The sequence below is a fragment of the Coloeus monedula genome, assembly GCF_965178545.1.
Source record: "Coloeus monedula genome assembly, chromosome: 14".
NCBI classification, from domain to species: domain Eukaryota; kingdom Metazoa; phylum Chordata; class Aves; order Passeriformes; family Corvidae; genus Coloeus; species Coloeus monedula.
In genome coordinates, this window is record NC_138794.1 from 21,151,239 (window position 1) to 21,171,772 (window position 20,534).

Below are 20,534 nucleotides of genomic sequence, written 5' to 3' on the forward strand. Positions count from 1 at the left end.
CTTTGTATCCTTCTCTCCACAGCCCCTATGTGGATTAATCAATTTTTTATTTGATATGGTGTCATTCTCCTTTTTTTTCCATGGATAAAACTCCACGGTGAGCAATCAGAGCAGAAATAGGAAATGCAGGAGTCTTGGATTCCACAGTGGGATTAACTTCCCTTTTCTGCTCTCTTTCAGGACAGGAAAAACCACTGAACTCGCCCCATCTTTGGGACCAAGAGCTTTGGTGCTGGAGTAGGCAAAGCCAGCTAGGGCCCCCCTTGTCCTGCCCATGGTGTGGGTCAGGGACAGGCTCCTCTTCTCCTCTGTGCTGGGATGAACTGCCTAGGGAATGCTATTTCTGACAGCCCGGTCCTAGCCCCGGCTACTGGAAATGGGCGGAGGTGAAGAGGCAAGTGCCAGAGTTGCTTGGGGATGATGGAATTGTGGTGTTTGGCTGTGCCCAGAGGGGCAGGTTGGGCATTTCTGTGTGTCTGAGGACCGGTTTGGGTGCTGGGGAGCCCGGGGAGCCGAGCTCTCAGTGCATTCCCAGCTCACCCGGGGGTGGGAGCTGGTGCAGGGCTGGGTGACAGCCTCTGGTCGGGCTCGGGGCAGGCCCTGGCCCCGGCACAGACACGCTGGGGTGCTTTGGGGCCGCTTGGGGAGCCGTGGGAGGAGAATGAGGGATGGTGCTGGGCAGAGCGATCGGCCTGTGCTCGTGTCAGCGCAGCCGTGCAGGGCACTGGGATCTGGGTAAAGCACCGGCTCTCCTGGTGTTCAGGGATGCAAGGTCTGAGGGACCGGATTTACTTGGGGTTTTCCAGGACAGCAGGAAGAAGAGGAAATGTGGTGCCAGAGGTGCGTCCCATCAGGTTGCAGTTCCCTCTTTCCCATTTCCATTTCCTCCTCAGTGCGGGTGTCCCCTGCAGCCCATGAGCACAGGGCTGGTGACAACTCCCTGTCTGTAGAGGGATTCCTTATGGAACAAGGGCAGATGACACTTGTGTGAGGCTTACGACTGTTAGAATTAGACCGGGATGGGTTTAAGGAAAACTAGAATCGTGTGTTAATCTTACTGGTCAATGAACAAATGGAATCCACACTTCTGTAAGAAAAAATAGAGTGTATGGAGCATATAGAAGAAGCTGTTTTTGCCTGCTGCTGCTGCTTGGCTGTATCATGTAACCCCATTTGAACTCTGCCTTCAAGACAGCTGTGAGACCGTGAAATAAAGAACTCAGCAGAACAGCAGCCTCCTCTGCTCTTTCACCCTGGTCCGAGAAGGAGGGGTACCCTGTCAAAGGCTCAACACTTGCCTTTCTGACTTTGTTTCTAAATTTCTACCTTTCTAATTTTGTTTGTTTCTAATTTTTTTAGTTTGTTTCTAACTTTGTTTGTTTTCAACTTTTTCCCTTTAGAAATTTGTTTGTTTCTTGTATTTTACCTCTTTGTTTGTTTCTAAATTTCTGCCGTTGTAACTTTGTTTCTAACTTTCTACTTTTAAAGTTTCATTTGTTTTTAACTTTTTACCATTCCTCCCAGCGAGGGCTGTGTGCAGAATACTAAAACCTGTTAAGTTCTTCACTTTTACGTCTATAGGCAAATGCTACTGATTTAGATGTAAATTCATTTTGAAATGGGCCAGCCCTCTCTCTCTACTCTGTCGCATACAGCAATATAAGAAGCTGGGAATAGAGATCAGCAAGTTTTGAGAATAAGGAGCCGGCGTTTTTCTGTAGGAAGGAAAGCAGCAAGCGCCTGGCCGCAGGAGCCGAGACGCTCGGGCTGCAGGAGCTGCAGAGCGCCCGGAGCCGGCTTTTCCCTGTGCTCTGTGCCTGCCCCCGGGCTGAGCTGGGCGGCGCTGCTGCCGCCTGGTGGCGAGAGCGCGGCACTGCCGCCCCCGACACGGCGCCCCGGCGCTGCTGCCGCCCGGTGCCGGCTGAGCCGAGAGGGCGGCGGCCTCGGTGGCTGCCGAGCGTGGCAAGGAGCGGGAGCGAGCGGGGCCGGGTCTGTCAGCGGAGGGGAGGGGCGAAGGGCGGTTCGCAGCGCCAAGGGACACGGCCGTGCATGAGCGGGGCCACAGCTATGGAAAGGAGCGGGCGCCGTGCGGGGCGGTGACCGCGGGGAATGACAGCGCGGGGGGCGGCCCGGCGGGGCCGGTTTTGCCGGGCAGCAGAGGCGCGGTCGCAGCGCGACCCGGGAGGGGAGCACCGGGCGGGCACGGTTGGAATAGAGATGCCAATGTGCCGCTCTCAAGCGGGCGGCTCGGAAAGGAAGGCGCAGTTGGGCGCTCTCGGGAGGGCCTAAGTGACGCTTTATTAGCACCTGCCAGGACCTTGACGAGGTTCCGCCACACTCAAGATGGCGGACGCAATGGGCCCCTGCGAGAGGTATCTCTGCCGGTGCCTGCCGCCGGTCGCGGAGCCGTCGCCCGCCTCCGGCGCGGCTGACCCCGCCAGCCGTGTCCTCGCACCGGGAAGCACGGCGGAAAATCGCGCGGAAAGCGCGGGGCCGGCGTCGGAGTCCGGGCCGGATTCAGGCAGCCGACTAGACAGAAGCCCTTGTGAGGGGCGGCGGGGGCCCTAAGTGTACCACACTAAAGATGGCGGCTCGACCGGAAGTGGCTTCTGCCAGCACCCAAGATGGCGGCGAAGGGCGGAAGACACGTGATTGCCACACTAAAGATGGCGGTCGTGTGCACTGTTTTCTGACCTTCTCAATATGGCGGCAGGGAAGGCCCGGCCCCCCCCCCCCCCCCCCCCCCAAGCTGCGTCTATTCGGCTGCCTGAACGCGACGCCGACGCCGACGCCAGCCCAGCGCTTGCGCGCAATTTTCTGAGGCGTTTCCCGCTACGCGGACACCGACTGTGGGGTCAGCGGCGCCTGGGGCAGGCGGGAGCATTCAGGCAGTCGAATAGACGGAGCGGGGGGCCTTCCGGCCGCCATCTTGAGAAGGTCGAATAGCCACCGACCCGATCGCCGCATCGGTGCGGTACCGGTGACTTCCGCCCTTCCTCGCCAGGAGCGGCAATGGCGGGGAGCCCGGGGAGCAGCGCGGCCGGGCCGGGGGCACCGGGGCGGCTGCTCCGGGCTTGGAGGTGAGTTGTGAACGGGGACAGCCCCGAGCGAACGGCAGGGGCCGCGGGGGATCGGTATTCCGGCCCAGGGATGGGTGTCCTGGCACAGCGGGGGAGCTGCAGGCACGGGGCACCGGAGCTGCCTCATCCGTGCGGGGCCCAAGGCGTCGCTCCGGGGTGGATTCTGTAGGGGACAAAATGAACATTTTGGGGTAAAATCTGGGTTAATCTGCAGGGGAGAGAATGAACAGTTTGGGGTAAGAATGAGCTGATCGGTGCTCGCCGGAGGGGCCAGCTCGGGCTGGTTCTGTGTTGCTGTGAAGAATTTGCTTTGTGGAAAGAAAGAGACACCTGAGACTGCCGCGGGAATCCTGGGGTGGAGCCGGGAAGGAAACCTGGTCTGACTGCGGGAATGGGAAGGGGGGGTCAGGAGGGGTCCTGGTCGGTCACTGGAGCTGCCGCCGGGAAGGCGACGTGTAACAATGTATAGCGAGGTGTAAGGAACATATTGATTACTGGATTATCTATAACAAGGTGTGAGGAACATATTGATTATTGGATTATCTATAACGAGGTATAAGGAAGATATTGATTGCTGGACTATCTAATGATACTATATAACAATCGTACAAGGAGATCTATATAAAAAATCCTCCGTGGTCATCCTTCTCCCAGCCCCGCTGTGTTTTCAGGATCTTGGGGGCAGAGTTTGGGTCTGGACAAGGCTCTCGGGCACAGGGTGGGATTCTTGGGGTGCAGGGCCAGGATTTGGACTCGATGCTCCCTGTGGGTCCCTTGCAGCCCAGGAAATGCTGCGATCCTGTGCCTCTGAGGGTGAAATAAAGGGGAGCGGTGGCGTTTGTGCCCGCTGTGTTCACGGCCCCGCCGGCTCAGGGCGGGTTAAAGGCGCAGCTGCCCCGAGACAGCGGGACCGGCCGGGGCTGCTCGCTCCCGGTGCTGCCGCCCCGTGGGGAGAGCCCGGCACTGCAGCCCGCGCAGGCGCTGGACCACGGGATGGGCGTGGAACAGCAGCGCAGGGGATGCTGAGGCAGCCCAGGGAATGCTGCGGTCCCAGGGAAGGCTGAGGCGTCCCCTGCCCGGGGCACTCGGCAGCAAAGCCCTGATGTTGAGCAGAAAAAGGAAAGTTCTGGGTTAGTGGGAGGAGGTTTCTGGAATGGAGTTGGGACAGGTGCTGATCCACGCATGGAATTGAGGCTGGTTTGGCTTGGAAGGGACCACCAGGATCATTTACACTCTGTTTGTTGTCTGGTTCCACAGCGAAGAACATCCAGAACTGCCACCTCACCCTCACGGACAGCAGGAATGTCTTCCATAGCTCTTGTTTTGGAATGGGAATGGCTGTTGGGAGCTCTGGCAGGACCAGGTAAGAAGAGAAATGGGATCATTGTGGCTGCTGCTGGAGGTGGTTTTCTGCTTTCCGGCTGTTCTTCTCATTGATCCTTTCACAGCAGTGTTCTAGGGCACATTTGAGGGTAATTCCAGGAATTTCAAAACAGTTGAAAAATGGTGGGGAAAAGATGTGAACCTGATCCATTTCTAGTAATTCCAAGCTTCTCTCACAGCACTGTTCCAGGGGAAAGCTGATGAAAGGATAAAGATGCAGAGGAACAAGTGCTGTAAACCCCCCAGGCTCTCTGACAGAGCAAACCTTCCAGTAATGCCAGTACATCGCTCTGAGAGACTCTGGGATCACAAGGTTTTCCAGGAAAGCAAAACAAGGGCAGAGATGAGGGAATAGGCTTCCAGTTAAGAATGGTTTGGTGGGTGTAGGAATGATTCTTGTATGTTTGATGCTTCCCTTTTTATTCCTGAATAATTTAAAAATGATTCCTTGAATAAATCATCTAAATTTGGGAATTTAAATTTGAGAGGGAACAGTGCAACATTAATACAGGCAGAGATCATGGAATGATGGAATGGTTTGCATTGAAAGCCCCATCTCTGAGCCTGTTCTGGGCAAGCTCCTGCCCATCGGCCACTCGTTGCAGGTGGACATGGAAGTGATGGAGGCGTTCAGGGAACGCTGATTGGTTTTCCCTGCCTCTGGCAGTCAGGTCATTAAAAAGACTAATTGACCTCTTCCAGTGGGGAGACATTTAAACAAGAGGTGCCAAAAAGAATTGGAGCTTCTGCACGATGAAATCTGCAAGTATCCAACTTAAAATCCCCCCTGGATCGTCACCGGTCCGACTCCCACGGACTGGTCACCTTGGCCAGGAGTGTCCAATCCTGCTGTCAATGCACTGGGCCGGGGTCTCATTTTCATTTCATGTAAAGACCCTCTGGGTGCCCCCCAGTCACTGGAAAGACCGGACTGGGCTCCCAGGGCAGTAATTCCAGGTGTTCTCTTCATGGGAATAGCACAGGAGCCTTCCCCTTGGCCAGAGGAGCAGCCAGTGCCTCCCTCAGTCCACAAATCCCCAGGACAGAACACAGAGAAAGCAACAGGAATATGGAAATCCCCCACAGTGGGAGATTCTGGTGCTCTGGATTAGATTTTGGATTTATAACGTTAAAGGGAGGGGTTTCAAAGACTGAAATATTATGTTTTATGACTCAAACATTTTCTTAAAAGACTTTTAAAACTGTATTACAAAAGCTGCAGAAGACTCCCACACCCTGAATGGGGCCCCGAGGCCTGACACTGCTCGCTGATGAAGGTAAGATAAAGTAACAGCTCAGGGCTGGGGATATTCACGGAGCTCAGGCTTAACACCTCCAAGATGAGGAGCACAGCCCCAGGGCTATCAGCTGCCCGGGCTGGCACCAAGGGGTGGAGGGAGGAGAGGCTTTGGGTACCTTGGAAAAGCCGGTGGTCACAGCCGCAGTGACCGCCCATCCTGCACTGTGCAGAGCCCGGCTGCGGGGTCCTCACCGGGGGGAGGAAGCTCATCCACAGCAGAAGGGGTGACATGGCCCAGCACAGGGGCCCCCCGACCCTGCACCAGAGCACCAGAGATGATGCAGCAGACCCTCAGTGTTGCAAGGGACAGCGTCAAGCCGGCCCCTGCAAGAGAGGCACGTGGGCGTTCCCAGCTGGCCCAAAGTGTGCATTAACCCACGGAATTCTGCACCCTTCGGCTGGGGCAGCGTGTGGCGGCGTGGCCACGGCGCCCACGGGGGACCCTCACCACCGGCAGGGCGGATGGAGGGGAGCAACGAGACGTCGTTGGCACCCTCAGATGGGTAATGGGCTTCCATCCAACCCCTCTCCCTGTTCCCCACACACCCTTCTGTTTTCTATTTCTCTCTCTTCCCTTCTCTTTGTCTCTCTACTATTAAATAAAATACATCCATTTTTTTGGCAACAACATCTAGCCTCGTTTGGTTTTAATCTCATTTCTGGGGATATTTTGAACCTTCTAAGTTCTTTCTGGTTTAGGCACAGAGACTGAGCTTGCTTTGCTTTTCTGCGTTTAAACCGGATCATAACAGGGCAGGTGTGGAGGGGTTTTTCTCCCTCTCCTGTTCATTAGTGTTACCACTGCTCTTGTTGCTCTCACTGTTACTATGTGTTGTCATTAATCTCAAATGATTGTATTTGTCTTGGTTTCCATTCTTAAACTGTTCTGAGCTGGAATTTTGTCTCTGGTCTCTTCCCCATCCCACGGGGGGGTGAGGGAGCGGCTGCTGGTGCCCAGCTGGGGTCCAGCCATGGCCCCGGGCACTTCTGGGGGCTCCGAACCCGAGGGACAGGAGCGGTTTTGGGCTCACAAAAAGAGACCCAGTGCTGCGTTTCTGGGGCTCAGAAGCAGGCGCAGAGCTTAAAAGCAGAGACTAAATCCTGCATTGTGGAGTCCTATTAGCGCAGGCCGAGGCCCTAGGGTATATCACTGTCCCACAGCCGTAGGGAGGAGGAGGAGGAGAGAAGATCCGGCAGGCAGGAATTGTGCAGCAAGATTGATTAATTATTTTACAAACTCTTTTATAGACTTCTTTCTTCATAGTCTAATTGGACAAAGGATCAGCCTCCCCTTGGGGGTGATTGGCTAAAATCCTAAAACATCCATTGTCAAAATATTTTTCTACTGTACCATAAAGAAGACTTTTCAAGGTTGCAGGTGGCTTGGTTGTTTACATAATTCTGCTACCTCTTCTGTGAGAGAGAAAAGTCTCTCACAGAAAATAGCAAGAAAATCCTTGCTAGCAGCATTTCTCGATCTACAGAGTCCTGAGAGCAGGCTGGTATGGCCAGAGTTGGGACTCAGAAACAGTGACTAAATCCTGTTCTCAGGGCTTGAGGAAGAGAGCGAGTCCTGTGTGTTTGGGCTCACAAAGAGAAACGGAAGTGCTGCGTTTTGCTGGACCTGAATTAAAGGCCAAGTGCCGTGTTTTGATGCTCAAAGCGGGCTCTTCGGGCCAGGGCGAGTGTGTGTCTCTGGGCTCCGAGTCCTGCCTCAGGCACAGCCCGAAGCCGGGCTCGCCGGCCCCACGCAGAGCTCGGGAGCAGCGACTCAGCGCCGCGTCCGGGGCTGGCGGCAGAGCCCGGGGCCGCGTCGTGGGGCCCAAGGCGGGCTCCGGGAGGGGCTCAGGGCTGAGAGCGGAGCCCGGCCCGGCGCGTCGGGCCCAGCTCGGGATCCCGGGGCTGCCCGGGCGCCGGCACAGCCCCGGCTCCCCGCGGAGAGCCGGCCGGAGCAGGAGCGGCAGCGCCGGGCTCGGCCCCAGCGCCCGTCCCGGAGCGGCTCCTGCCGGTGCCGATCCCAGCCCCGATCCCGCCGGGGGAGAGGCGGCACCGCCCGGGACCCGCAGCGGCCGCCGGCACGACCCGGAGCCCCGGTCCCGGGAGCGGCCCCGGTGCGCGGGGCGGGCCCGGCCCGGGAGAGAGGGGCGGGGCCCCGAGCGATGGAGCCGCCCCCGTGCCGGGCAGGGCGGGCCCCGGGGCCGGGCGGGGCCGGGCGGGGCCGGGGGCGGCTTCAGGGGCGGGGCCGGGGGCGGCTCAGGTGCGCGGGGCGGGGTCCGCACAGGTGCGCGGGGTCCCAGGGCGGCTGCGCAGGGCGGGGCCGAGGTGATTTAAGCCCCCGAAATCGCCCCCGCCGCCATTTGCTCCCTCAGAGCTCGGGGAGGCTGCGGCCGGGCCGGGCTCCCCCGGCGTGGCCCGGGAGAGGCCCCCGCTCCCCCTCTTTCTTCCCCGTCTTTCTTCCCCCTGTTTCTCCTGCCCTTATCCTCCTCCTTCTTCCCCCGCTTATCACCTCTTTCCTACCCCCCCCAGTTTCTTTCTCTCTCCCCCACACCCTCCCTGTCTCTCCCAGCCCCCTGCCTGCCCTCTCCCCAGCGCCCCCCCACCCTCTCTCCCTGCTCCCCTGTGCATCCCCGACCCCCCCCACCTCTTTTCTCCCCCACCCCTCCTTTCTCCCCTCTCCGTACCCCGCTCCCCAACCCGACTCCCCTCTCTTCCTCCTCCTCTGACCATCATCCCTCACCCGACCTTTCCCTTCCCCCCTCGTTCTCCCCAACCCACCCCGACTCCTCTCCCTACCCCATCTCATCCCTCCCCTTTCCCTCTTTCCCCCGCAGCCGCGGGGCTCGGGGCGCCGGAGAATAAAGCCCAGAGGGCCGGAGCCCGGCGCCCCTGCCCTCGCTGGAGCCTCGCACGGGGGACCCGCTCGGCGGGTCCCTCGTGCAGTACAAAAACAGCGCCGGGGCTCCGGCTTTCCACACATCACACTGGGGATCCCCTCCTCAGGAGGGGTTCCCGGGGAGGGTGGTGGGTTTTGGGGAGGGGGGTGTGTTGGGGTGGGCCCCCTCCTCAGGAGGGGTTCCCGGGGGGGTGGTGGGTTTCGGGGAGGGGGGTGGGTTGGGGTTGGGGTGGGCCCCCTCCTTAGGAGGGGGTCCCGGGGGGGTGGGTGGGATGGGCCCCCTCCGGAGGAGGGGGTCCCGGGAGGGGGTCAGGGTGGGCCCCCTCCGGAGGAGGGGGTCCGGGGGAGGGGGGTGGGGCGGAGGGGGGACTTTCCCCCCCTCCAGTCCCCGCCCCCTCTCCCGGACCCCCTCCTCCGGACGGGGCTCACCCCGGCCCCCTCCCGGGACCCCCTCCTCCGGACCGGGGCCCCGGAGGGAGGGGGGGGGGGCGGGTGGGGTGGGGGGGTCTGGGCGGGAGGGGCTGTTGGTTTGGCCTGTGGTCTCTATGTCTGTTCATGCCACAGAGTGACGTGACCCCCCTCTGCTTCCCCCCCCACCCCCCTCCCCGAGGCCCCGGTCCGGAGGAGGGGGTCCCGGGGAGGGGGCTGGGGTGAGCCCCGTCCGGAGGAGGGGGTCCGGGAGAGGGGGCGGGGACTGGAGGGGGGGGAAAGTCCCCCCTCCGCCCCCACCCCCCTCCCCCCGACCCCCTCCTCCGGAGGGGGCCCACCCTAACCCCCTCCCGGGACCCCCTCCTCCGGAGGGGGCCCACCCCAACCCACCACCCTCCCTGAAACCCACCCACCCCCCCGGGACCCCCTCCTGAGGAGGGGGCCCACCCCAACCCACCACCCTCCCCGAAACCCACCACCCCCCCGGGAACCCCTCCTGAGGAGGGGATCCCCAGTGTGATGTGTGGAAAGCCGGAGCCCCGGCGCTGTTGTTGTACTGCACGGGGGACCCGCCGAGCGGGCCCGGCCCGTGTGGGGCTCCAGCGAGGGCAGGGGCGCCGGGCTCCGGCCCTCTGGGCTTTATTCTCCGGCGCCCCGTGCCCCGCGGCTGCGGGGGAAAGACGGGACAGAGGATGGGAATAAGGGAGCAGAGGGGGTCAAAGAAGGAGCGCAGGTGGGGGGTTCGGGGTGTGCAGGGAGAGGTGGGATGGGGCGACAGGAAAGGAGGCGGGGGAGGACGAGGACGGAGCACAGGTGGTGGGGGTCAAGGTGCAGAGGGGGAAAGAGGGAAGAGGAACAGGGGGAGGTGGAGGGGGAAGGAAAGGTGGGAGACGGAGGGGGAGGATTGAGGGCAGGTGGGGGGAATTGGGAGGGGAAGGGGAGCAGGGTGAGGGGGCAGGGGGGACCCGGGATGGGGGGGGAAGGAACGGTGGAGAAGGGGAGAGAGAGTGGAGGGGTAGGGCAGGGTTGGGGTGTGTAGGGGGACAGGGAGGGGGGATGGGGGGGACCGGGCCGGGGGGGGAGGGAGGGGAGGGCTAGGGGGGAGGGGGGGGGTAGGGGGGGGGGTGTAGGGGGTAGGGGAGGGGAGGCAGAGGGGGGAGAACGGAGAAGGGTTAGAAGAAGACAAACAAACACAAATATAAAGGAAAAGAACTACAGAGACATAGAAATATGGAAATACAGAGATCTAGAGCCCGGTCCGGCCACAACCGTTCCCACCGAGCGCCGAGGGAACAAATGGCGGCGGCGCCGATTCCCGAGGCTTAAATCCCCTCGGCCCCGCCCCGCGCAGCCGCTCTGGGGCCCCGCGCACCTGTGCGGACCCCGCCCTTCACACCTGTGCCGGGCCCGCCCCGCCCCGCCCGCGCCCGTAAATGCCGGCGGATCCGCGCCCGCTCCGCTTTGTGCGGTGGATGCTCATCCTGCTCCTCCCGGGCTGTGGCGGGACCGTCGTTCGGAGCGCTGTGCGGAGCCCGGCACCGGGGGCTGCTCCCGGCGCTGCGCCGAGCCCGAGGCGCTGAGGTGGGAACGGGACCCGGGCCCTGGGATTCGGGGCTGGGTCCTGTCGGTGTCTGCTGGGGGTCCCGGGCCGAGCCGCTTGTCTCTCGGCGGGCGGGGTGCGGCTGCCGGGCTCGGAGAACTGAGGTGGGATGGGGGATGGCATTAGGCATCGGGATCGCCGCGGCTGGCAAGTGCCGCTCCGGGATTGGCGCTGGCGCCGAGCCCGGCGCTGCCGCTCCGGCTGCGGCCAGCGCGGGGCTGGGCTCCCGCCGGAGCTCCGGCTACGCTCCCGCTGCGGCCGTGGGGAGCCGGGGCCGTGCCGGTGCCGGGCCCGCCGGGAGGGCGGCGCTTCCCCGCAGCAGGCGCTGGATCGCGCCTGGAAGCGGCCGGGCCGCGGGGACCGCCCGTGCCCGCCCCGGCCCCCCCCGAGGCCGCCGCTCCCTCAGCGCCGCCCGCCCTGTGGGGCGCCCCCTGGCGCAACCGGAGCGCCGGCGCTCCCGGCCCGGCCCCGCCCGCAGCCCCCGCGGGGACGCGGAGCTCCCCTAGCCCCGTCACTGCCGAGGCCGCCGCTCCCCCTGCCCCGGGCCGCTCCCCCGGGGGCCTCCCGCCCGCCGCGCCCCCGCCCAACCAGCGCGGCTGCAGCGGGACGAGCCGCTCCCCCGGCCCGGCCGCTGGCGCCGAGGCCGCTGCTGCCGCTCCTGCTCTGACTGCGCCCGCTGCGGGACCGGGGCCTCGCCGGGGCTCCGCTGCTGCTTGAGCCGCTCATCCCACAACTGCCGCTTGAGACCTGATGCTCTCCTTCCTCCCCCCCGCTTTCTCTGCGGCTTGCACGCTCCACTGCAAAAACCTCTGGCTTTAAAAGGCCAGGGAAAAATGTTTCTTCTTTATTTCCAGAGCACAGGAGATCCTGAGTGGCAATGGCTACACAAGGACCACCAAGTCGAACCCTTATGTGAATGGCTCCTCTGGCCATTGAACCCACACCTAGGCACTCTCAGCACCCTGCTCCAGCCAAGCCAATCTCAGCTCCTGGCAATGTCCTGCCTGGGATAGGAAAGCCAAGTGCTAGCAAGATCATTCCTATGCAAATACAGCTCCTTCTTTTATGCTAATGCTGCTTGCCACACCAGCCCCTGTAATTGCCATAGGGCAGAGCTCCATGGCCAGCACCTGATCATGCAACAACACAGGTGAGCAGTTGTGTGACAGCACTGAACTCTTCTCATAACCCTGATTTCCTGCCCTTTCCAGGATTTACCCAACAGCTGCAAAGGTACTCGTTCCATGGCCCTTTCCAGGGAGAAATGAGCAAGGCAAGTCCTGAGGGTTCACTTGGTCCATGGCCAAAGCTCTTCTGGAGAGGGTCAGGGCTGCTCCTGCCTGCAGAGGGGCCTTTCCCACAGGTGAGTGTTCACAGCCCAAAATCCCAGGGGCTGCTGAGGCCGGGCCAGCTTTTGTGGCCCAGAGCTGCACAGAGCTCTCAGCAACTCCTGCTCACTGCCAGGAGTGTTCCTTGGTGCTCCCTCTGTGTGTCCCAGCTGGCAGGGAATGGGGGGAAGGAGAAGGCAGGGAGCCCCAGGAAGGGAAGCAGCAGCTCTTGTGCTTTGGATTTGCAGAGAGGAGCTGTGCCTGCAGTGTCCTGCCCGTGGCACGCAGTGTGCCAAACACACATCCCCGGAACGGGCACTGGGCTGCCCGGGCAGCGCTGGGATGGACATGGATAAAGGGCTGCCCGCGGCCCCTCGGCCAGGGGCTGCTCTGAACAGGCACCCAGAGATGCTTCAGTCCCGACAGACCCCACTGACACCCCAGAAATGCCCCAAGGAACAGCTGGCACTGGGCAATGTCAGCATGGGCTGTTTGCAGAGGGGCTCAGACAGCAATTCCCAGTGCTGACCTCCCACACACCTGCCAGCTATGTCCCAGCCACCCAAAATGCCTTCCCTTCCAGCCTGAGGCCATCATCCCTCAGCAGTGTTAAAGCCAAGGCAAGCTTCCCCCACAGCAATGAAATGCCAAGCAATGCCCTCAGAGATACCTTCAAATGAAAGGTCAGAGTCAGAGAAATCTCTTTGGATTGAGTTGGGAGTTTTTGGGGAGCCAGCTGGAACTGCACAATTGATGGAAAGCTTTGGCAGGTGGCTCCCACTGCAGGTGCCCTGAAGGCAGGGATGTGCATCCCTTTCCTGAGGGAAAAGAACTTGCAGAGGCCACTCCTGAGGCTCTGGAATGAAATCAACTCCTGCAGGGAGAAAAGTCCTCCCGTGGGCACAGGGGCTGCCTCATCACGGGCTGGGAGCGTGTCCAGCCAGCGCCTGTTCCTGCTTTCAAATATCACCTGGAGCCCCAGCTCGGGGGGTGCAGGCAGCTGAATTCCAGGGAACTCTGTCAGGTGCCCCCAGGGACATTGGGGGGGGGGGGGCTGGGGGATGAGGGTTACAAACAGCAAATTCTATGGAACATGAAGCTGTCCTTGCCCTGACCCTGCTGAGCTTCCCTGGAAGCTCTGCTGGGTCCTGCCACAGCTGGTGTTAAATAGGCAGCTCTGCATGGGAATATCCATGCTCCAGGAGGCGCTGGGAGGCTATGCCAGTGGCAATTCAGCAGGGAATTCAGGGCTTTGGGTAGAATTCATCTGAACTAGCAAAGCCAACCCCCAAATCTGCGCACCACCCAGGGAACAATCTTTGTGCTGCCCTGGCAGCCAAAGCCCCTGGGCTGGGAAATGTCAGCAGGCAAATGGATGGAATGATCTAAATGCCAGCATCCCCCAAAGGGACAATGCCATCACCTCCCTTTGCTCCCAAAGTGTCCACTGCGTTCCCCACAGGTACCCTGGGGATGCCAGGGAGGTGCCTTTGCCCACAGTGCCTTTCTCCTGCCCCTCTCCAGCCTGAGGCCTCTTCTCCCTTCCCTGCCAGCTGCTGCCAAGGAAGGAGGACACAGTGAGTGCTGAGTTGACCTCCAAATAGTCCTTCCCTCACCTTGAGATGACCTGAGATTTTACCCCCAAAATGTCCCCATCTGCCTCCTTCTGAGTTCCTCATTTTTTACAAGGAAGCATTCTTTCTCTGCTCTGGAGATTACCACAAGATTTGCCCCCAAAACTTTCCCCACCTGTCCACTACCTCTTTCCTCATTTCCACCTCAATCTTTTCATTCTTTGCCCTACAGATGTTTTCAATTTTTACCCCTCTGAACTTCCCTACCTGTCCATAAGTGATTACCTCAGTTTACCCCATCAAGTGCATTCTCTCTGCTACAGATCACCTCAGATTTTACCTCCAACATTTTCCGTACATCTCCACCACTGACTGAGTACTTTATTTTTACCTCCAAATACTCATTTTCTACCATGGAGATTCCCTCAAGTTTTACCTGCCAGATTTACCCACCTGTCCACAGCAATTCCCTCAGTTTACCTCAGGATGCTCCTGCTCTCTCCTAGAGATGACCTCACATTTTACCCCCTCAGTTTTCCCTACCTGCCCAGTTCTGATCACCTCCTTTTTACCTCAAAACATGAGTTCTTTCTTCTACTGATGAACTCGGATTTTATTACCAAAATGTCTATTTTGTCCCCTGTACACTGACTAGATTTTAAAACCCAAACCACGCAGGTTATGTCTGTCTTACCCCCAAAATGTTCATTCTGTCCCCTACAAATTAGGTCAGATTTTTTTCTCAAAACCACTTATGGTTCCTACATAATTACCTCAGGGTTTGCCCCCCACATTCTACCTCATCTTGACTACTGATCACCTCATTGCTTCCTCAATATGTTCATTCTTCGCCCTACAGATCTTCCCAAGTTTTACACCCCAAATTTCCTTGCCTAGCCCCAGTGATTGCCTCAGTTCATGTCAGTGGTCACACTCTCCCTAGAGATTACCTCAAGTTTAACCCCCAAAATTTTCCTGAACTGTCCACAACTTATTACCTCATTTTTACCAAAAAAGATTCATTCTCAACCTTTAGATCATTTCAAGTTTGACCCCCCAAAATTCCCCTACCTGTCCACTACTGATTCCCTCATTCTTCCTTCAATATTTATTTCCTTTCTACCATGTAGCTTCTATCAAGATTTACCCCCAAAGTTTTCCATCTGTCTACTACTGCTTACCTCATTTTTACCTCAAAATGTTCTTTCTACAGCTTAATATTATTTTTACACAAGTTTCCCTATCTGCCCACAACTGATTCCCTCATGTTACCTCAGTGTGTTCATGCTCTCCCCTAGAGATTAGCTCAGATTTAGCCCCCAAATTTTCCCCACATGCTCAGTATTCATCACCTCCTTTTTCCCTCCAAGTGTTCATTCTCTGCTCTTGAGACTTTGTCAAGTTTGGCCTCCAAAATGTTCCTTCTTTGTCTACTACTGAGTACCTCATTTTTGCTCCAAAATATTCATTCTGTCCCCTACAGATTACATCAAGTTTTACCCCCCAGTTTTTCCTTCCTGTACAATATTAACTCTTTTCTGCCCCAAAAATGTGCATTCTTTCCCCTAAACATCACCTCAGCTTTTCCCTCAAAAATGCCACCTTGCTCTGCTTGACATCACCTCCCATTTTCCTACACAAACAATTCTTGTGTCCCCTCTCAGTCACCCCAGGTTTTCAGCTGAAAATGTCTCCTCTGTCCCCTCAAAGTCATCCCAGGTTTTCCCAGTGAGGAGCTGCAAGGAATTCAGGCAGGGCCAATGACACCAGGGAACAGCTGTAAATTCAGAGGCAGAGAGAGAAGATCTACCAGGAAAGGGGAAAGATTCAGAAAACATTTCTGCAATTAATTAATAATTATTTCCAGTTCCCCACTGAGAAGAACACAACCTCACAGCTGTTAAGGCCTGACAGTTCCCTGCAGGGAGAGCTCAGCCCATGTGCCCAGAGGCAATCGCAGCATCTGCAAGAAAGAAAGAAGCAGCAAAAGGTGATTGCTTCTCTTTCAAAGTTATTTCAAGTGCTCACACCCAAACCCACCTTTGCTCTTGATTCTGGCCGGGTGCATGGTGAGCGCTGGGCACAGGTCATGTCATCCATGCTGGTGTGAGTGATGCTTTCTGGGGGAAAGCAGCTGATCTCCAAAGTTCCCTTCCTGCCCTGTGCCTGATCTGCACAGGAGAAAACCTCTTCCAGGAAGGGATTGTGCTTCCTCTAATGCCATTTGCCCAGTCTGTTCCATGGGGATATTGCCAGCCTGGGGCAGCAGAGGCACACGCAGCTCTCAGCACTCCCTGCTCCAAGCACAGCTCTGGGCTCCTTTGCACACTGCCTCTGCCATGGGGTTTTCTCCAGGAGAAGCCAAGGAATTGCTCCTGGAAGGGTGCAGATTAAGTTATCCCAAAGGGAAGCAAAGAGTAAGTACTCCAGGAAGAGCCCTTGGGATCTGCTGGGCTGAGGTGGGAAGGGGACATTCATTCCCTGCAGGGCCAATACACAACAACCTCCAAGCCAAAGCACAGACTGGCAGGTGGGGTCTGACAGCAGCACTCTGACAAACCTCCTTGTCATTCTTCCCTGCAGTGACTTTTGCAAGCAAACTCTGAAGCTGACAAGCCCAGAAGCTCCATCCAGCCACTCTGGAAGGAAAGGATACTCCCAGGGATGAGGCACATTCCCAGCAAACTCTCCCAACACAGCCTGGAGGCAGCGCTGGAGCTCGGGTGTGGGGCTGGGAAGGGCTGCCAGGAGCACGCAGCCCCCAGGTGGGGTGGCAGCGGCAGCAGCAAATTCCCACAGGCTGATGGCACAGCAGAGAGACAAAGGCCAGCAGTGCCCACGGGAGGTGCAGGGTTAATTCTGCTCCCTGCCCTGCCCCATCCCTGCAGGAAATCTCCAAGGGGGAGAGAAACTCTCAGGGTGCCCAAAATGCAGCATCTGTCACCCTGATCCAGCTTCAACTCAGTGTGGGGGGCCAAACTCCCCCCACAGGTAAACACTGAGCTGACCTGGTCAGTCTCAAACACAGCCCCAGTTCTCACCTCCAGCCTGCTCCTGGGGCTGCTGCCACATTCCTGACAAGGAGCCCCTTTGGACAGGGCTCTCTGTGTGTCTCAGGTGCTGGGCACTGCAGGGACCAGGGCAGCCCCCTCTGGGGACAATTGGGGATTCATCCCACACCATGGGCAGGACCAGGGGCCCTCCAGTACAGGCTGGTGGGGCCAGAGCCCATTGGGTTTGGCTGCTCAAACACCAAAGCTTTTGGCAAAGATGGGACAAGTTAAGTGGGTTTTCCTGGCCTGAGAGAGAGAAGAAATTGTTGAAATTAAGCATGGCAATTAAGTCCACTGTGGAAGTCAAAGGCTCCTGGCTTTCTCACTCCTGTTCTGATTGCTCACTAGAGGGTTTTATCCATAAAACAATGAGAGGTGGCACCAAATAAAAGAGCTCTTTTTCAACATTTTTCCCCTACTTACTTTCATACCTAAAAAGGATGTCCATTTTTTCTTAGTGCATTCTTTGCCTAATTTTAACAGAATCGTTTTCCTTCCAGGCCCCACTTGTGGGTTCTTCACTCCTTTGCCATTGGACTTTGGACAAAGGAAGAGAAGGATCTGCTCCACACGGGTGTCATCCTATGGGGAACACCCCCTGTACCAGCCCCAGCCTGGGCCAAGCACGCTGCCTCACTCTCCCCATTCTGGATGCTGGCTCCAATCCAGTCTGAGTTTTCCCCTGTTTTCCATGTCTAAGGACAGGAACTTGTCCTGGTCAGGGTGTAAGGCCTTAAACTGCACCTTGATCTGGGGGGCTGGGACTGGGATTCCAGCAGGGAATTCATTGTTTTACAAATAAAAGTTATTCCAGGGAGCTGCTGCTTCACCACACAGTGTCAGCAAAAGAGAGAGAACACCAAAGGTGTATCCAAAAACAAGGATGGAATGATTCCTCCTGCTTTGAGTGGGATCAGGGCTTATGCTGCCCTGGAATGACAAAGAACTTCTCCCTCAGCCCCCTAGAGAGCCCTCAAAAAGCCAAAGTGCAGCAGGGAAGGAAGGAAAGGCACCTGCTGGGGACAGCACAGCTCCAGCTGCTCATGGGGACTGGGACTGAGTCTGGAGCCAAAAGCCCCTTCCCAGGCTGGAGGGGCTTGCCTAAAGCACCACCTCTGGGAAGCAAAGGGCTATGGAAGAAATGGAGTGGGAATTTACAATAATAATCATAATGGATCGGGAAAGAGCAACAACAGAAGCAACAATCATTCCAAGGGAGCAGGAGGGATGCTGAGCTTTAAACAAGGTTTGAGTGAGGCAGCAGCTCCTGGCAGTTCTAACCCACAGCTCCAGCTCTGCGATTCCAGGAGCACTGCAAGCTCCTCCTGCCCAGTCCCTGGCTTTGCCTCCTGCCAGTACTCGGCACCTCGGGCACGGGTGGCTGCGAGTGCTCCAGTGCTGCTGCCCCGAGGGAGTGGGAAAATGGCCACTAAACCCCTTCCCACTGGGCTGGCTCCGAGCTCTGCCTGGGGAAAACATTTGGCACCCCTGGCATTTCAATGCAATCAGTTTCCATCACTTTGAAGATGCACTGAATAAACCCAGGGCACATAAGTAAACCTCTCCCCATAAGGAGAGCCCCAGGGAATACGCAATTATTCCTATGCCTGGCCAAAGAAACCAGCAGCCAGGTTTTGGGGAGAGACTCCAGACTCTTATCTCCTTCCCTGGCTGTAAACCACTTGCAGAGGCTTTGGAGTTCATACAAGCTTGTCAGGATTTGGCTACTTCATTTAAATTCCATTCAGATACTGGAATGGAAGTGTCCTAAAGGCACCTCCACTCAGACTTTAAGCCCTCTACCACCAAAGAATTTAGATGCTCTTTTCTTAGGAACACCCCACCTCTGCTTCTTTAGGTGTCTCCATGTGGGACATCAATTAAATGCGGACAAATTTTAGAATGCAGCTTCCAAGTCAAGTTCCCTGCTAGGAAATGACTCCAGCTCTCTGGCACCTTGGGCTGTTTTAAACACAGCCTGGCCCTTCATGGCTGAGGCTCTGAGCTACACAACTTGTGAGCTGGCAAGTAACAGCAGCTGAGGTCTCATCCCAGCTGTACACAAAAACAGGGAGTGGGGGCTGCACTTGGATACATGCAGGCAGGGTTGGGCCCCTTCTGAAAGCTTCAATCCCTGTTTTTCAGAGACTCAATCAGGGATAATGACATTTTAGCAAAGCTCTCTTAAGGCACGTGAAAACCCGAGCAAGAAAATGGAATCAAAGCCTTTGTTCCACTGGCCTCACGCCCCAAATTCCAACGGGACAGACAAGTCCCTCTCCTCGCAAGGCAACATCTCCTACCTGGATCTGTGCCTTCCCCAGCCTTTGGTGGCCGCTGTCTCCATCCTCCCACACCTCCTCATCTTCCTCCTCAGCAGGCCTGGCTTCCTCATCCTGCAGAGCAAGCACAGGGACACTCACCAGCCTGCTCATCCCAAACCTGGGCAGCAGGGATGGACTGCTGGGACCCCCTGGACACTCACCCCTCTGCTGGCCACCATCCCTGCTCTGCAGTCCATTCCCGTTCCTGGCCTGGCATCTCCTTTGAACGGGATGTTAAACCACAACCACTTGCTCTGCTGGGTTTTGGGACATCAGAGACTCCTCCAAGGCAGTGGACAAAGCTCCTGTTCCCACAGCCTCTGCCTCCCAAAGCCCTGCTAGGGCCAGGCAGAGCAAGGGAAACCCCTCAGTTCCTGCTGGAAATTTCCTCTTGTGCCCGTAAACCCAGGGAAATCGTGGCTGCCCCATCCCTGGAAGTGTTCAAGGCCAGGCTGGCCGCAGCTTGGAGCACCCTGGGGATGGAATGAGGTGATCCTTAAGGTCCCTTCCCACCCAAACTATTCTGCCATTCCAGGATGATTCTGTGATCTCTCCCTGCATTTATTTTGCATCGTTTCCTCTCTAATCTGAATTCCCAAATCGAAATGATTTTTTAAAGAAATCATTTAAAATTATCCCAGGAATAAAAAGGGGTGCATCAAACATACAAGAATCATTCCTACCTCCATCAAATCATTGTTAATTGGAAGCCTATTTCCTCATCTCTGTCCTTAGTTTTCCTTTCCTAGGAAACCTTATGATCCCACAGTTTCTCCAAGAGATTTACTGGGATTGCAGAAAGGTTTGCTTTGTCAGGGAAGCAGGGGGGTTTACAACACTTGTTCCTCTGCATCTTTATCCTTTCACCAGCTTTCCCCTGGAACGGTGCTGCAAGAGAAGTTCAGAATTACTAGAAATGGATCAGGTTCACCTTTTTTCCTCATTCTTTTCCAACTACTTCAAAATTCTTGGAATTATCCTCAAATGAGGCCTAGCAAGCTACTGTGAAAACATCAATCAGAGGAACATCTTGACAAGAGAAAACCACATCCAGCAGCAGCCAAAACAATGCCACTGCTATTCTTACCTGGTCTCCAGGTGCTCCAGCCAGAGCTCCCAACACCCACTGCCATTCCATGAGGGTGAGGAGGCAGTTTTGGACGTGTTCTTTGCCACGGGATGGGATAACAGAGCCCAGAGGGTCTTTGTGTCCCTTCCAAGCCACCCCATGATTCCATGATACCATCAGCACCTATACCAATTCCATTCTGGAAAGCCCAATTCCATTCCTCCCATCAACTCAGAATTTCTCCCTTCCTCTCTCTGCTCCACATCAGGCATGTGTTGCCACAGGCATGGGATGCCTCAGCATTGCCTGGGAATGCCACTCAAGGCTGCCCTGGTGGCCTCAGTGCTCCAAAATGCCCAGCTGGCTCCCGTTCCAGTCAGGAATGTCCCAAACAGCAGCGTGGGGTGTGCCCTCTGCCATCCCACCATTGGGGCAGCTCCCATAGAATGTGACCGACTTACTGGGTTTGGAATTCCTGGCTTAAAAGTCAGGTGGTGGAAT

General features: G+C 57.3%; 1 pseudogene across 1 annotated transcript in view; it reads left to right on the plus strand.

The window, feature by feature from the left end:
* The first annotated feature begins 6,225 nt into the window (after nt 1–6,225).
* The window catches only part of LOC309578232 (epidermal growth factor receptor kinase substrate 8-like protein 2), a 42,947-nt pseudogene continuing 28,638 nt past the window's right edge, over nt 6,226–20,534 (plus strand). Inside the window, exon 1 of the transcript in view lies at nt 6,226–6,252. The product of the transcript in view is annotated as an epidermal growth factor receptor kinase substrate 8-like protein 2 (transcript). The remainder of the gene's footprint in view (nt 6,253–20,534) is intronic.